This window comes from Schistocerca piceifrons, chromosome 6, assembly GCF_021461385.2.
Source record: "Schistocerca piceifrons isolate TAMUIC-IGC-003096 chromosome 6, iqSchPice1.1, whole genome shotgun sequence".
Taxonomy (NCBI): Eukaryota; Metazoa; Arthropoda; class Insecta; order Orthoptera; family Acrididae; genus Schistocerca; species Schistocerca piceifrons.
The window spans coordinates 321,485,957-321,505,007 of record NC_060143.1 but is presented as its reverse complement, the minus strand read 5'-3'; the positions used below and the strand labels follow the sequence as shown (position 1 = coordinate 321,505,007).

At 42.8% G+C, this 19,051-nt stretch overlaps 1 protein-coding gene across 1 annotated transcript in view; it reads right to left on the bottom strand.

Annotated features, from left to right (window-relative positions):
• Positions 1-18,716, bottom strand: part of LOC124802741 (sodium-coupled monocarboxylate transporter 1-like) — a 183,821-nt gene extending 165,105 nt beyond the window's left edge. Inside the window, exon 1 of the mRNA XM_047263724.1 lies at positions 18,602-18,716. The gene's annotated coding sequence lies outside the window, so the exon portion shown is untranslated. The remainder of the gene's footprint in view (positions 1-18,601) is intronic.
• Positions 18,717-19,051: the final 335 nt, after the last annotated feature.

Here is a 19,051-nt window from a genome sequence, read left to right as displayed (position 1 = left end):
CTTTCTCAGTTCTCTAGCTCAATTAGGGCAGCTCCTAGGGCAATTTAAAAAAAGTCCGTTCACACATTTTTGGCCAGTTTTTGAAAAGTTTACATGACCATATTTCAGGAATGGTTTGAGGTAAAAAATTGAAATTTGGTATTTTTCTTAGTTTCAACACCCACTATAAGTATGCCAACTTTCAGCAAAATCTAAGAGGGTGAGGTAAAATTTTTATTTAAAGTGTGTTGATTTGACATGGAATGACTCTGTTTGCAATGACAACTGTACGCAAACAACGCTTCTATCATTCGTTAAGTGAATGCCTGATATTTCGTATTCTCGGCAAACTCTTGACACTTTGGAGCTCGGAATTCTGAATTCACTAAAGGTTTCCCAAATGCTCCAACTACCATCCCGCGTTGAAAGTCGTGACGCCACAACCACGTCGGAAACTTTTCACGTTAGTCACCTGAGGACAAATGACATCTCCGACAATGCTCTGCTCTTTTGTGCCTTTTGCGATACCAACGCCATCTGTATATGTGCAGATGGGTATCTCATTACTGCTATCACCTCAGTGTAATACAATTTACTTGCACAATCCACAATTTACTGAGGAAAGATAAAGTAATGGAGATGTGCAAATTAATATGAATGAACTTTAAAGAAGTGATAGGGGAAAGAAAAACGCATTTTTATAGAGGCACAGCAGTATTCAGTGAGAATTAGATTATCAAGTAGCCTGGCGAGATAACGGAAATCCGAACAAGTTCTACCACAGAGCGACTAGCAATATAGGTATCTCTCATGAGCAATAGACCGAGTCGTGCTGAGTAAGATATATTTTCTTTGTGGAAAAATGACTATATACTAGTCAATTACATATCTCGATTTTTCTCTGCCTTTTTTTAAAATTGTAGCCTACAACAAAATTTATTAAATGCCGTCCAACCACATACTTACTGTCTATACAGGAAATCATCTATGAACTGGAAGAAGCTCTTCCTCAGAAAGGATTTCAATGTATTTCTAAAACTGTCATTGCCTGCCAGCCTGTCAGCATCTTTAATTCACAAGAGAGATAATCAGATACTATTATGGCTGAATACTTTGTTCTTTTCTGTACAAGAGTAAAGATAATTTATGGATGATGGACTGTTCTTAGTATTATACACTGACGGAAAAAAGTCGCATCACCAAGAAGGAGTTATGCGACGTAAACAAAAATTGGTAGGCGTGTTTATACATCTGACAATGATGTCTATTCAGATTTCACGCCAGTCGCATAACAGTGGCAGTTGTGGCATCGTATGAGGATGCACAGCAGCTTTGCTTTAAATACACGCTGCAACAGCGTGAGTGTTAGTTACCCTTAGAGATTGGACGTGGTGAGTATTAGTAAAGAATGCCTTTAAGGCGACAAAGAAGCCATTATCAGCACCTCATCGAGTCTGAACGAGGTCGTGTAATAAAGCTACAAGAGGCTGGATGCTCCTTCTACATAATGTAGAAAGACTTGGCAGGAACGTAGCCACAGTCCATGATTGCTGGCTGCTATTGTCACGAGAATGTTCGGTCGCAAGAAGAACGGGCTTCGGACGGCCACCTGGCACTGCCTAGAGGAAAGACAACCGTGTTCAGCGTAAGGCTCTGGCGCATCACACTGTATCTGAAGCAGCAGTCTGAGCAGCCACAGTGGCACAACGGACTGTTAGAAATCGGTTACTTCAAGGACGGCTCCGAGCCAGCCCCTTGTAGCGTGCGTCCCACTGAGACCAAACCTCCGCCATTTGCGACTTCAATGGTGTCAAACGAGAGCTCATTGGAGGGCAGGGTGTTTTCTGATGGAATCTGGCTCTGCCTCGGTGACAGTGGTGGCCGTGGTGTTGGTTATAAGGACAGTTGAGGACCTGCAAGCAGTCTGTCTGCGTGCCTAGACACACCGGACCTACATCTGGAGTTACGGTGTGCGGTGCGATTTCGTATGACAGCAAGAGCACTCTCGTCACTATCCCAAGCACCCTGACAACAAATTTGTACATCAGTCTGTTGCCATTCATGAGCAGCATCCCAGGGATGTTTTCCAACTGGATAACACTCGCCCACATACCACTGTTGTAACAAATATATGTTTCGATTGTGATGACATGACAGGAATCGGCTCTGATGCAAGGCACTGGAGTGCTAGTGAACTGAGGGGCTGATGAAATAGAAGTAGTGCCACGTAACGTGTCTGGTTTGCAACCCATCTAACTGGGCGTGTGGAACACTGACATGGTCAAATATAAGGACGTTGCAGAGGTAATGCACACAAGCATTCACGATTAATTCTAACCGTCTACAGTTTTTGCTACCTGTGGCGTATTAGTTTGCATCACAGAAGTGAAGGTTCGGCAGGAACATATGGTTTCAGACGTTCATGTTTCACATCCTGTGCAAATGTGATCCGAAAGTTTTAGAGTGCAAAGAGGGAAAGGGAAAATTTTGAAATATGTACCTACAGTATGTCCAACACAGCACAATATTTTTAATCATTTCAACTGCTCATTCAATTGTACCCAAGTTCTTTGACGTTTATTGCTGCGGTAATGGGAACCGATCGAAAAGAATGGGAGGCAGTTGTTGCCAGAATTAAGAAAGAATTAATTTATGATATGATAGTAAACCTAAGTTTAAAATTTCTCGCATAAAGTTTAAGCATTAAGTTTTACCCTCTTCTGACAACTGAACATGGATTGCCATAGATCAAGACGATGGGAGTATTGATATCTTCATAACATTAGTACATATCTCTGACATTTTACTGCTTATCACCAAGAAACGCCATTTTTCGTGGAAACGATACGCTTTCCAGCCATTCACCACCTCTTTAGACAGGAGCACCAAAAAGTTCGGTGTTAAGCTCTCTATAGGCCTTCAGAAAAAACTTTATAACATTTATGTTAGCAAATATCTCTTTTTTCATAAATGTTTTCCTTGCTGTTGGCAGTTTGCAGCCGGTCGGTGTGGCCGAGCGGTTCCAGGCGCTACAGTCTGGAACCGCGCGACCGCTACGGTCGCAGCTTCGAATCCTGCTTCGGGCATGGATGTGTGTGATGTCCTTAGGTTAGTTATGTTTAAGTGGTTCTAAGTTCTAGGGGACTGATGACCTCAGCAGTTAAGTCCCTTAGTGCTCAAAGCGATTTGAACCATTTTTTGGCAGTTTGCATTTTATATACTCTCTACTTCTTGATGCATAAATGACAATGCTGATCTGCTGCTTTTAGTGGTCTCATTTCCTAGTCTAATTCCCTCACTACCACCTGATTTAATTCGAATACATTCCATTACGTTGCCTTAATTTTGTTCGTGTTACTTTTCTAACCTCTTTTCAAGACATGGTCTATTCCGCTCTCTGATAGGATAAAATGTTGCCGGAAAAGTTCAAAGTTTTAGTTTCTTCTTTCTACAGTTTAATTACCTTTTCAAGTTTCTCGCTGATGTCTTTCGTAGCCTGCGCAGTGTAGAGACTGAATAACATCGGGGATACGCTACAACCCAATCTCACTTCCTCCTCAAGTACTGCTTCCATTTCATTGGGTGAAGCCGTGTTACTTGCCTCCAGGAAGGCATTTGACACTCCCGCACTGTCCTTTAGGGAAAGAAATACGAGCATACCCAGTATCGGACCAGATTTGCGACTGGATTAAAGACTTCCTTGCAGTTACAACTCAACACGTCGCTCTTAACAGAAAAAAATTCAACAGAACTACAGTCTGGTTTCTGTACAAGTTGTAGATAACCTTTCACTCACTGTATTTTATCCCTGCCACCTTCAAAATTTCTTACAACTTCCAGTCAACATTGCAAAAGATTTATCTAAATTACAAATTCAGAATTAATCAGTCACATATTTCGAAAGATCAAATTCGCCTCACTCCCTAGCTCAAAATTTAACCATGGGCCCACTAAAGTTCCTAATAAAAGACGTAAAACGATTCTTACGTGATAATATAGAGATTGACACAAAGGAAAACACTACCACAAACAGTTTCATAGTATCCACTCTCCAAAGCCCCATATAGCAGCGCAATTTGAAAGTGAACGGACACAATCCAATGGCACTTCTAAACTTCAAATGATAGGCGAGGGTTGCTCAAAGTTTTAATGACCACACCAAAAAAAAAAAAAAACCTCGTATTTTTTTGTCTGTTTACAGCTACATGTTTGTAGTCACAGCCCACACTGAAGACCCTCGACACGGCATCGTAACACATCACTTGAGGAGCCAAAGCAAAACTACGTAGTCCGTTGATGAAGTGCGGTAATTCATTTTCAGCATTTGAAGGGAAGCAACATTGCAACACTTGTTGCTGAGTTAGAGGAAGTGTAGGACTGCAACGCACCAACATACAATGAGTTGAAAAAAGTCATAAGATAGCGATATGTACACATACATATGGCGGTAGTATCACGTCCATAAGGTATAAATTGACCGTACGTTGGCGGAGCTGTCATTTGTACTCAGGTGGGTCATCTGAAAATGTGTCCGTCGTGATTATAGCGACACGACGGGAATTAAAAGACTTTCAACTCAGAATTGTAGTTGGAACTACACGCATAGGATATTCTAGTTCGGAAATCGTAAAGGAATTCAATATTCCGAGATCCACAGCGTCAAGAGTGTGCCGAGAGTATCAAATTTCAGGCATTGCCCCTCATCATGGACAACGCAGAGGCCACGGCCTTCACTTAACGACCAAGAGCGGCGCCGTTTGCGTAGAATTGTCAGCACTGAGAGACAACCAACACTGAGTGAAATAACCGCAGTAATTAAACTGGGAGTACGATGAAAGTTTCAGTTATGAAATTTGGCGCTAGTGGGCTATGGCAGCAGACGACCGATACGGGTGCCTTTTCTAACAGCACGACACCGCCTGCAGCGCCTCTCCTGGGCTCGTGACCACATCAGTTGGGCCCTAGATTTCTGTAAAACCGTAGTCTCGTCACATGAGTCTCGATTTCATGTGGTAAGAGCTAACGGCAGGGTTGGAGTGTGTTGTAGACTACACACAGCCGTGGAACCAAGTTTTCAACAAGGCACTGTTCAAGCTGTTGGTGGCTTCATAATTGTGTGAGCTGTGTTTGTGTGGAATGGGGTGGGTCCTCTAGTGCAACTGAACCAATCATTGCTTGGCCGGTCAAAAGAGGTTCGACACGATATTAGGAGGTGTCCCATGGTTTTTGTCATCTCACTGTATGAAACAGTGGTTAGATTATGAGTAGCTTCCCGTGTGCTCAAACAGGTCTAAATGACTAAGGACGAAGCGGCAGACCATGTCCCGGTGAAGAGCCGGAACCACTAGAGAAGTAGAGTCACTGCTCCTCCCAGACTGGCGTATTACACTAGAGACGTAATGAAAATCAGCCATGTATCAGTTGTCAACAGACTGCACGACATTTTGAACACGGCAAAGATCACCCACCGCCCGCTAAGTTCCTCGGCTGTTTATATGCATTCAAAATTTAAATTTTAGAATGTGTAAGTAGGCTGTTTAGGTTTTTATGTTGGTAACGCCACGTAGCGTTCTGTACGAAAATCACTGACTGCGCCGTGTGCAGTCTGTGGCTGATTTGCATTGTTGGAATATTTGCTATTGTAGTGTTGGGCAGTTGGATGTGAACAGCGCGTAGCATTGCGCAGTTAGAGGTGAGCCGCCAGCAGTGGTGGACGTGGGGAGAGAGATGGCGGAGTTTTGAGAGCGGATGATCAGGACGTGCGTCTGCCAGAAAAACGAAATTTGTAAGACTGGATGTCAAATTTTCGGCATTACCCCTCATCATGGACAACACGGAGGCCACGCGTCTTCACTTAACGACCAAGAGCAGTGACTTTTGAACACTATTAAGGTAAATACATTGTTTGTTCTCTATCAAAATCTTTCATTTGCTAACTATGCCTATCAGTAGTTAGTCCCTTCAGTCGTTAGAATCTTTTATTTAGCTGCCAGTATTGGCGCTCGCTGTATTGCTGTAGTTCGAGTAACGAAGATTTTTGTGAGGTAAGTGATTCATGAAAGGTATAGGTTATTGTTAGCCACGGCCATTCTTTTGTAGGGATTATTGAAAGACAGTTTGCGTTGCTCTAAAAATATTGTGTGTCAGTTTAGTGATGATCAGAATAAGTAAAGAGAGAAATGTGTGAGTACGTTCAGTTTTGCTCAGCTGTTTGAGACTCAAATAACGTAAGAGGTTTACCAGCACAGTAATTCATAAATTTTTCTAAGGGGACGTTTCGAATGTTGCAGTAAGTTCCTGTGGGACCAAAATGCTGAGGTCATCGGTCCCTAGGCTTACACACTACTTTAACATAACTTCAACTAACTTACGCTAATGACAACATAGCCCGCTTGCCCGAGGGAGGACTCGAACCTCCGCGCGAACCGTGGCAAGGCGCCTCAGTTACATGCATTCAAAAACACCATCGAACCGAAGGGGTAAAGGAAATGTTGTGGCTGTGTAAGACCGAGCCAGATGACTTCTTCAGCCACTGCCTCACAATGAACGATTGTTGGGTGTAGCACTGTGACCCACAGAGAAATGGGCAAGGAGCAAGCAGTGGAAAAATGTGGATGTACCAACCTTGGAATAGGCAATTCGATGTTAGTGGGACTTCTGTGAAGTGGTTCTAACAGAATATGCTCGTATCCAAATTGTCTCAGGAGCATACCACCAAATTCCTCTGAAAAGGTTACTGGATGCTGTCAAGGCGAAGCTGCATGGGGTGCTGTCCAAGCGGGTCTTTTTGCTCCGATACAACGCCCAAGCTCATTCTGCAAACGACACAATCAAGCATGCTGCTTATTTTGGCTATCAAAATTTGCGTCTCCCTTATAAAGCTCGAGTTACGCACTTATTCCCCACTAAATATTAATTGCAAACGTAAGATATAGGACTGATGACCTCAGATGTTAAGTGCCATATTGCTTAGAGCCTTAAGATGTGGAAATAATAATTTCAAATACAGAATTTTGATGAGGTTTCGGTCCACAACATTAGTGACGTTTATTCATGAAGTCATTACACTTTAGGCTGTTAAAATATTATTTATTACCGTTGAAACTCCATGGCCATAGTCACTGTCAACCATTGTGAGATACTGGGACACAATCAACAACATAAAGTTATGACGTGCACAAGCAGAGTTCCCAGCAGTGCAAAACCAAGTTAATGTATAATTGTATCTATTCTTGACTGGCATATACTTGTGTAGAGATACTGCAGTTTTGTTTGATTATTTTCAAAGACTCACATGCAGTTATTATTTTGAGGGGCATCTATATTATTATTTGCAGAATATACTGAGAGTTTATAGTTTAGTGATTAATCGTTTACTTTACTTAGTGAATATGTATGACTCTGTGGTTACTAATATTCAATCAATTGCCGAATGTGAAGTTTTTTAATTGCTGCGTGGAGCTGGGACAATTACTTATTCTTTGTCTGTCATTTAGTAGGTGAAGTGATTAACTGCTGGAGCTTACTGCACCGAGGAACACATGACTTTTCCCGAATAGTGCTTCAGTATAATGACCGATTTTAGAATCATGTGAAGGAAAGCACTCTACAGATCACCATAAGCAGTTTCTGGCAGTTTTCTGCTGTTTTTGTTGCTGTGAGAAATGAGATTATGTTTTGTGCGGATTTTGTAAACATTACGAGCTCTACATGTTTAACTGCTGTATAATATATTAAAACTATTTGGAGTATGTTGTTAATTCTTCAGTTACAGAGTTTCATGGTGAGTAAAACTGTGTATATTGTTAAAACTAGTTACATAATGGGTAGATGTTAAAGCTCGTCAGGCGTGCACCATCTTATACCTTGAAAGAGAGATCCTACAGTGCAACACGTGATATTTGCAAATGAACTTAGTTTCTACATTATCTTAACAACTTTACCTGTCGTGAAAATGGAAATTTGCGTTAATTGCCAATAGCTTTTACTTCAGAATCATTTAACTTGTAACTGGATTTTGATAGTACTTCTTATTAATTTGATTTAGCTTGCAGATTATTGGTGTACAGTAGAGTAATAGTGTAGCACAGACACCGTTAAATACAGTACTGATAAGATTTTCTCGATCGCACCACTTTCCTAATGACATAATAATTTAACAGTTTTTCACATCTGGAAAAACCATACTTTCCTGGAGTAACTTACAGTTTTGGAAAAGACTGCAGCACAAATAATGCTAGCGCTATCGTTTCGTATTGGATAAGAAAACACACTCCTGGAAATGGAAAAAAGAACACATTGACACTGGTGTGTCAGACCCACCATACTTGCTCCGGACACTGCGAGAGGGCTGTACAAGCAATGATCACACGCACGGCACAGCGGACACTCCAGGAACCGCGGTGTTGGCCGTCGAATGGCGCTAGCTGCGCAGCATTTGTGCACCGCCGCCGTCAGTGTCAGCCAGTTTGCCGTGGCATACGGAGCTCCATCGCAGTCTTTAACACTGGTAGCATGCCGCGACAGTGTGGACGTGAACCGTATGTGCAGTTGACGGACTTTGAGCGAGGGCGTATAGTGGGCATGCGGGAGGCCGGGTGGACGTACCGCCGAATTGCTCAACACGTGGGGCGTGAGGTCTCCACAGTACATCGATGTTGTCGCCAGTGGTCGGCGGAAGGTGCACGTGCCCGTCGACCTGGGACCGGACCGCAGCGACGCACGGATGCACGGCAAGACCGTAGGATCCTACGCAGTGCCGTAGGGGACCGCACCGCCACTTCCCAGCAAATTAGGGACACTGTTGCTCCTGGGGTATCGGCGAGGACCATTCGCAACCGTCTCCATGAAGCTGGGCTACGGTCCCGCACACCGTTAGGCCGTCTTCCACTCACGCCCCAACATCGTGCAGCCCGCCTCCAGTGGTGTCGCGACAGGCGTGAATGGAGGGATGAATGGAGACGTGTCGTCTTCAGCGATGAGAGTCGCTTCTGCCTTGGTGCCAATGATGGTCGTATGCGTGTTTGGCGCCGTGCAGGTGAGCGCCACAATCAGGACTGCGTACGACCGAGGCACACAGGGCCAACACCCGGCATCATGGTGTGGGGAGCGATCTCCTACACCGGCCGTACACCACTGGTGATCGTCGAGGGGACACTGAATAGTGCACGGTACATCCAAACCGTCATCGAACCCATCGTTCTACCATTCCTAGACCGGCAAGGGAAGTTGCTGTTCCAACAGGACAATGCACGTCCGCATGTATCCCGTGCCACCCAACGTGCTCTAGAAGGTGTAAGTCAACAACCCTGGCCAGCAAGATCTCCGGATCTGTCCCCCATTGAGCATGTTTGGGACTGGATGAAGCGTCGTCTCACGCGGTCTGCACGTCCAGCACGAACGCTGGTCCAACTGAGGCGCCAGGTGGAAATGGCATGGCAAGCCACAAGCCATTCCACAGGACTACATCCAGCATCTCTACGATCGTCTCCATGGGAGAATAGCAGCCTGCATTGCTGCGAAAGGTGGATATACACTGTACTAGTGCCGACATTGTGCACGCTCTGTTGCCTGTGTCTATGTGCCTGTGGTTCTGTCAGTGTGATCATGTGATGTATCTGACCCCAGGAATGTGTCAATAAAGTTTCCCCTTCCTGGGACAATGAATTCATGGTGTTCTTATTTCAATTTCCAGGAGTGTACTTGGTAATTTCTTGATGATGTTACAAACTTTCAGGGATGGTGGAGAAGTGAAAATGTATCAATTTGATGTAAGGGACCCTGGTCCAGACCCTACAGAATCGGAAGTTATTAGCGAAAATCGTCCTGATGTCTCTGACAGTGGAATTCATGTACTGATACTGATGTTGTTAAGATTGTAGGGTAGGAAACTTGTTGAAATGGCAGTGTGGACGAAAACAAGAAAAAGTCTAGTAAACATAGGCCTAAATTCCATACATTAAGAGCTATGAGCACTTTTTCCTCTTCGATACTGTAAAACACATGTTCTCGACTGCAGACTCTTAGGTTTTCACGTATTTGGAGGAGGTAGCTTGGACCAAAAGAAGGAAAGATGTCCAGTAAACATGGAGTCGAAAATGCAAACACCAAGAGCTATTAGAACTTATACAGTAGAAGAGCTGTTACACAGCAGCGAAGATGAACAGGCGCTCATAGTTCTTAATGTATTCATTTTTGAAACCACGTTTACTGGACATTTATTTCTTCTTTTAGGCTTCTCCAAATACATGAAAACCAAATATCTTGCAGTAGATGAGATGTGTTTTACAGTATCGAAGATGAACAAGTGCGCATGTTTAGTAAGTTAGGCGGTTGAGAGTCGATGTTAATTAGACATTCTTGTTGTTTTTGTCCATATTATATCCCTACACTCGTAGTAATAATAGTACCAATACATGTATTTCCATTGTCAGAGGTATCAGAACGGTTTTCGGTTATAAGTTTCGTCTCGGTCGCTTCCGGTCCAGGGTCCCTTACCTTAAATTGATACATTTCCCTTCTCCATCATTCTTGAAACGTTGTAACATCATCACGAAATAAAAGTGTACTTCTGTTACAGAGCTAGCTAGAGCTGAAATTATAAAAAAGTGATCCAAAGACTCACCCCACTTCTTTGGCGATTATCGTCGCTCGAAGCGGCGAAACGTCATTGAAGGCAGTCAGATACGAATTCTATGACCGCTTTATACGATTTTTTGTACTGGAAAATTACTTTTTTCGGGGGATTTTTATTTTAGGCTCGTCACAGCGGTGATACGCTCGGGAAAGACAACCCAAATTACGAGGGTTATTCGGAAAGTAAAGTCAGAATCGCCGTAACTAATCGAATGTTACACAAACATAGAAACGTGCAAGTGCACAGACACCCGGTATGCCAAAGACGCCGTTTACGTTGGTTTTGTCGCAGGGTGCGGTTTACAGTGTCCAAAATATTTGAAACATTCGATCAGCCCGACGACTGTGAAATACGATAAATGGTTAGGTTTTTGACACCAAGGAACACTCAAACAGCGCAAATTCATCGCCAGATAAATGAGGTGTATGGCGTGCTATGAGTGACAGCGAAGTGATTACGTAAATGGGTGGACATGAAAATGTCCGTGATGAACCGCGATCAGGCCGGCAATCAGTGATCTTAGAAGATTTGATCAAAGCCGTGTACGAAATGATTCGTGAAGACCGGCGGCACACCATTTCGGCTTTAGCATAGAAATTTCGGATTGTGAGTAGAACAACTCGGCACAAAATTGTCTCTAAAAATTTGTAAATTCGCAAACTATGCACACATTGTGTTGCCAAGCTACTTACTGAGAAACACGAAATGGAAGCAGTGGCTTGCGTTCTTGATTTTTTGGATAGATGCCGTAAGGAACGTGATCGGTTTTTAGAGAACACTGTAACAGGGGACGAGATGTGGGTTTCTGACCCCAGAGTTGAAACGTCAGTCGATGGAATGACGTCAGACGACATCAGCAGTCAAAATGAAGACCAAGCAGACAACGTCAACACGCAAGGTAATGGAAACCGTGTTTTGGGACATTCATGGGGTCTTGTTAGTCGAGTTTACGCAGCAAGAGACTGAAATAAACGCAGCCGCTTACTGCGCTACGCTGACTGAACTTCGTCCTGTAATATGGAAAAAGCGATGTGGCCTCCTGATGTGTGGAGTTTTGTTGCTGCATGAAAATGCCAGAAACCTTTCTGCCTTAAACCCAGAATCTGATCACATCTTTTGGATGGAAACATATTGTCCACCCACCGTAGATTCCTGACTTGGCACCGAGCAGTTTTTCTAAAATAGTTTCTCGGCCGCGAGCACATCGCAACAGAAGCAATTATAAACTGATTACCGTCACAGGCACCAGACGTCTATGCGTAGGGATACAAAAGCCATAACAATGGCTATAACCCTGAATTAGTTGACAAACTCCTACACAAGAAACAAAGAAGGAAAATCTTGCCCTACATTTACGCCACCTCTGCAATAAAAACCACACCAAAAATCAACTGGTGTACTATTCCATATCTAGGTAAGCTATCAGACAAACTAGCCAAAACACTGATATCCCAAAACTATTAAACATCATTTTATGTAAGAGGCACTACAGCTAATCTCCTACTCAGCAGAAAGGACAAAACAGATGAACTAAGCAACAGTGGGGTCTACAAAATAACCTGCACTGACTGCAATAAACTGTACATTGGTCAAACGGGCCGGTCCATATCAACAAGGCTGACTGAACATGAACGCAGGTGAAGATTAAATAAATCAGACTTCACCATTGCTGAACATGTGCTCAAAGAAGGAAACAAGTATCTAACACACACAGAAGTGCTACATATACCCAACAAAGGCAGAAAACTCAGCCTACTAGAAGCACTTGAAATTAACAAACACTTAGCCCTAAATCCCCAGCTGGTTCTAAATGACCAATTGCAACTGAGCACATCACAACTCTTAAAATTTACACTGTACAGTAAACCTGCTACTAACCACAAAGCGTCCCAATAGTAAACAAATTCACACCCCAATATAATGTAATATCCCTTATGTCTTTACATTCCTAACTGTGACTCAACTGTAACAATGTAATATTTGATATATACTAATGCACAATTTTTCTAATAACAAAATGTAACTCCCAAAGAAAACATCGCTGTTGTACAACCAACAATTAGTGTCCAGTGCAAACTGTTCACAACAAATGCAAAAAATTGTAATTTTGTAATAATGTGTATTCTAAATAATTCTAATTGTTATCATGCATGGTACTGACAAACCATAAAATGTGATTTATTATGTTGAGGAACAGTTTTACAGAAAAAAAGTCAAAAGACCCGTTTGACAATTCCAAAGACAATACCACAACTAAAGATCGTATGTAAGTGAGTTGTATCTTAGTGCAGAATGTTTGGTTCGTAAGAACACAAGCTCCTTGTGAACAATAGCCAGTAGTTATCTGAAGATGGCCTAATAGCCGAAAACTAATTCATACAAATAAAAATCAGTAGAACAAAAAAACCGCCTAAGTGTTATTCAATCCTCAATATGGAATTGTTCTAACAAGAAGCGACGGAAGAATCCATAAATAAGCTTGTAGAGCGTTGTGACAAATGTTTAAACAGGTTTGGAAAGTCTGTAAAAACGGAGGAACATATGAGAAATTAAATATTAAAAAAAGGCGTTTGAATAAGATTGTGATGGTGGTATGTTTTATAAATAATTGGATCTTACTTTCCGAATAACCGTTGTATATGAACTTCAGCGGTCGAGATTCAATCTTTAATTTATTTTTTAGAGTGCGGAACGCGAGCACCCTCCCCCCCCCCCTCCCCTGTTCCTCTCCTGCTCTCCCCCCCCCCCCCCCCCCCGATCCGTCTTCTGCTAACATGACACAAATGGACTGGCATTTCTATAATGAGGACGATTTGATTTTCTTAGTGGAAGGTCTGCAGCAAGGCATCCATCGTTGGGAAATATCCGACGCACTGTAGAGAATAGGTAACAGCATCACCAAATATCATCGTCCTGACGCATTTTTTGGACATGATAATTACAACTTTGTGCTAGCGCTCGTCGAGTGATTGCATAATTGCACGATTATTATAGTGATTTTTACGATGCTCCGTACTTCAGTCGGTAAAAACGGAACCCTTATGGGATCACTTTGTTGTCCATCTGTCTCTCTATCCGACTTTTTTCAGGAATGGTTAGATTTATCATGCTGAAATTTATGTGACGTGTTAAGATCTATGGTCCCTTGGTGGTGTAAGAAACTGAAGCTTCCAAGCAGTCAAATGACACGGCTATTTGTTACATATTTTAATACTAGCAAAGTCACTCGTCAAATCCTAAGGGGTACTTCCCGTAGGCCTAGAATAATGAAATTTGCCAAGAAGAAAAGTTTCACAGTAAAAGAGAAAATTTCCAATTTTAAATTATAATTATATGACATGAAAAAAAATCATTTTTTATCTGACTGTATGTCTGTAAAGACCCCTTTTTCTCAAGAACGCTTAGACGTATCAAGTTGACATTTATGTTACATACAGGAATCTATGGTTCATTGGTTCTGTGATAAATTCAGTGTGAGTTATCTAACATTACCACTGGAAACACCTCCAAAACCACAACAAACACTGAATAACCAATACCACAGACCGAAAGTGAGGAGAGGGAAATGCGCGGTAGCATGATTTTTGTCACTTACTAATGGTTTTTTAGATGGAAACCTGTTATTATTTTCAGTACAATTGAAAATAGAAACAAATACTTAATCAGTGTCGTTTGTTACATTGTAAAATGTTAAGTACATACGGAGTACTTTGTAACGTAAAGTTGACGCTTGAAACCTCAGACGTTCAGTCACGTGTTGTAACAAGCATGATGTGCAGGGGTATGTTTACGAGGACTACAATGTTCACGAGTTTGGCTTTCTCAGTGTCTGCATGTAGCGCTTGCTGAATTAGTCCTTGTACTCAGAATAACTGTAATACACTGTGTTGCCGGATGTCTGTGATATTATACCGTACACAAGTAGGAACAGACGTATGCTCAGTAGGAATGTGAGAAGGTCGCAATTATAACAGTGTGTACAGTGTTGTAAGAACTGTGAAAATGTTTTATTCTAACTCTGAAAAGGCAGAGATGAAACTCATCTATGGCGAGTGTAGCCAAAATGCAGCTGCAGCCTGAAGGTTGTATGCAGAAAGGTACCCGGACAGAGATCATCCAACGCGTCGCACATTTGAAAACATCTACAAACAATAGGTATGGTCGTAACATGCAAACGGGTCCGTAACAAACCCATCGCAGGACAGGTAGGTGCAGTTGATTTGTTAGCTGCTGTTGCCGTGAACTCACACATGAGTTCGCGTGACATCGCTAGAGGAAGTGCAATGAGTCAAAGTAGTGTAATGCGCATACTTCGTCACAAATTTCACCCGTATCATGTGTCGCTGCATCAGCCATTACATAGAGATGAGTTTAATAATCGAGTGAATATCTCTCAATGGGGATTAACAGAGAATGCGTTGCAGTTCTACCTCTTTACCGATGAAGCAGGTTTCACAAACCACGAACCACAGTGCAGTGAATTTACGAAACATGCATTACTGGTCGATGGACAAGATCGCTGGCTTCGACAGGTAGAGCGACAGCGACCGTGGAATGTAAATGTATGGTGCGGAGTAATTGTCTACCATTTGATTGGTCCTCACTTCATTGAAGGCACCCAAACAGCTATAAAATACATCGAGTTTCCACAAAATGATCTGCCAACATTGCTAGAAAATGTCCGGCTGGAAACGTGTAGACGTGTGTGGCATCAACATGGTGGTGCTCATGCACAGTCTGCAACGAACACTAGGCTGACCATTGATAGAATGGTCGACGGGCCTGTAATAGGACGTGAACGCATAAACTGGCCAGCCCGTTCTTCTTATCTTACACCTTTTGACTTCTTTCTGTGGGGTATGTTAAAGGAGAACGTGTACCGTGATGTGCCTCCAACCACAGAGGATATGAAACATCGTATTGAGGCAGCATTAGACCAGATGTACTGCGTCGTGTAAGACATTCATCACGCGGTAGATTGCAAATGTGTGCAGCAAATGATGGACACCACTTTGAACATTTATTGGCCTGAAATGTTCGGACACACTCTTTTACATTCTGTAATTGAAAAGAAAAAACAAATTTGTAAGTTTAACTACTTTCTCATGTTAATGCATATTTTCTTCCAACGAATCAGTGCCATACAGTGTTCTTCAGAGAAAAACACTGATAAAAATGTTAACATGTGGACGTAACATGGCTCATCTGTACCTACGTTATAAGTTACTCAAGCCTCAACTTTACGTTACACAATACTCTAGATGTATTAACATTTTACGATGTAAGAAACGGGATTGATTAAGTATTTTTTTCTATTTTCAGTTGTGCTAAAAGTAATAACTGGTTTCCACTTAAAAAATGTAAGTATGCGTTGAAAATCATACTTCTGTGTATTTCTCAATGGTTTGTATTAACCAGTTACACCAGTCCCTCTCCTCACTTTCTGACTGCGGAATTGGTTATTGAGTGTTTGTTGTGGTTTGGGAGGTGTTTCCAGTGGTAATGTTAGGTGACTTACCCTGTATAATCTTCTAAGTCGAAGCTATCAAAAAGTGCGGCCTTTTATCTCATAGATTTTGATACTTGCAAACTTGCACATTAAGACCTGTAGGGAAATTCTCGTTGACCTAGTCTCAAGAAATTTGGCAGGAAGGAAGGTTTAGAAGTAAAAATAAATGAAAATATTCGACAACTGTGAATGTTTAATTACATCACACACCAGAAAAGTTTTCTTTTGTCATTTGCTATCCGATTTCAGACTTGAAATTAGCACATTCTCGGAAGTCGTGGAGTCGCTGGGACTGATATCTTACCAGTATCAATGGCGATAATGGACAAAAATCGTCGAGATTCTCGATTCCTGGAATGGATGCACTGTTTTTACAGGGTGGTTCATTGATAGCGACCGGGCCAAATATCTCACGAAATAAGCATGAAACGAAAAAACTACAAAGAACGAAACTTGTCTAGCTTGAAGGGGGAAACCAGATGTCGCTATGGTTGGCCATCAACCCCCATTTTTATTACATATTCGTGTAGCACGTAAAGAAATATGAATGTTTTAGTTGGACCACTTTTTTCGCGTTGTGATAGATGTCGCTGTAATAGTCGCAAACGTATGAGTACGTGGTATCACGGAACATTCCGCCAGTGCGGACGGTATTTGCTTCGTGATACATTACCCGTGTTAAAATGGACCATTTACCAATTGCGGAAAAGGTCGATATCGTGTTGATGTATGGCTATTGTGATGAAAATGCCCAACGGGCGTGTGCTATGTATGCTGCTCGGTATCCTGGACGACATCACCCATGTGTCCGGACCGTTCGCCGGATAGTTGCGTTATTTAAGGAGCCAGGAATTTTTCAGCCATATGTGAAACGTTAACCACGACCTCCAACAAATGATGATGCCCAGGTAAGTGTTTCAGCTGCTGTCGCGGCTGATCCGCACATCAGTAGCAGACAAATTGCGCGAGAATCGGGAATCTCAAAAACGTCGGTGTTGAGAATGCTCCATCAACATCGATTGCACTCGTACCATATTTCTATGCACCAGGAATTGCACGGCGACGACTTTGAATGTAGTGTACAGTTCTGCCACTGGGCACAAGAGAAATTACGGGACGATGACAAAATTTTTGCACGCGTTCTATTTAGCGACGAAGCGTCATTCACCAACAGCGGTAACGTAAACCGGCATAATATGCACTATTGGGCAACGGAAAATCGACGATGGCTGCGACAAGTGCAACATCAGCGACCTTGGCGGGTTAATGTATGGTGCGGCATTTTGGGTTCAAATGTTCAAATGGCTCTGAGCACTATGGGACTTAACAGCTATGGTCATCAGTCCCCTAGAACTTAGAACTACTTAAACCTAACTAACCTAAGGACACCACACAACACCCAGTCATCACGAGGCAGAGAAAATCCCTGTCCCCGCCGGGAATCGAACCCGGGAAGTCATTATGGGAGGAAGGATAATTGGCCCCCATTTTATCGATGGCAATCTAAATGTTGCAATGTATGCTGATTTCGTACGTAATGTTCTACCGATGTTACTACAAGATGTTTCGCTGCCATGACAGAATGGCGATGTACTTCCAACATGATGGATGTCCGGCACATAGCTCGCGTGCAGTTGAAGCGGTATTGAATAGCATATTTCATGACAGGTGGATTGGTCGTCGAAGCCCGCAAGTTCACCGGATCTGACGTCCCCGGATTTCTTTCTGTGGGGAAAGTTGAAGGACATTTGCTATCGTGATCCACCGACAGCGCCTGACAACATACGTCAGCGCATTGTCAATGCATGTGCGATCATTGCGGAAGGCCAACTACTCGCTGTTGAGAGGAATGTCGTTACACGTATTACCAAATGCATTTGACGGACATCATTTTGAGCATTTATTGCATTAATGTGGTATTTACAGGTAATAACGCTGTAAAAGCATGCGTTCTAAGAAATGATAAGTTCACAAAGGTGCATGTATCACATTGGAAGAACCGAAATAAAATGTTCAAACGTACCTACGTTCTGTATTTTAATTTAAAAAACTTACCTATTACCAACTGTTCGTCTAAAATTGTGAGCCATATGTTTGTAACAATTACAGCGCCATCTGTCACAAAGCGAAAAAAGCGGTACAAGTGAAACATTCGTATTTCTTTACGTACTACACGAATAAGTAATAAAAAATGGGGGTTCCTATTTGAAAAAACGCAGTTGATCTCCGTTTGACCTATGGCAGCGCCATCTAGCGGGCCAAACATAGCGCCATCTGGTTTCCCCCTTCAAGCTAGACGAGTTTCGTTCTTTGTAGTTTTTTTGTTTGACGCTTATTTCGTGAGATATTTGGCCCGGCCACGATCAATGGACCACCCTGTATACAGAATTAAGTTTTTACATCCCCGGAGCGCGAGTCCGACTAGCGCCTGACCAACTTTTAGTGACGGGAAGTCCGTACGGCGTTGCTGTCCATACCTGGGCGGGCACTGCGGTGTCGAAGTGCGGCTGGCTGCCCTGGTTCGTCCGTCAGCTGCCCACGGCTACATCCGCATGGCTCCGGGCCGCCGTCCAGACCTCAACTGCTGCTGCGCGCCTCCCCTGTCGGCTGCTCCCTCTCTTAATCAGTGTCCCCACCACAAGGAGCCGCAACTCACGGTGCTACGAGAATTTGTACGCTTGCATCTGATAGATAAGACACATTCCAGTGCGCGTCACAAGTTGTTGAAGGTATGCTTTTTCTCTTTACGTCACAGTGCGTACAAAAATCGTGATAGACTATGTTTAAACAGAGCCTGCCATTGTCTTTTACTTACTTACCTAACGCTCCATCCGCTACCAAATTAACTGGCCATCATACTTCCTTCACTAGTTTATTGTTTTACGTTCCTCCGAGCGTGTTTTGTTCGGTTAGTTCACAGTCGTTAT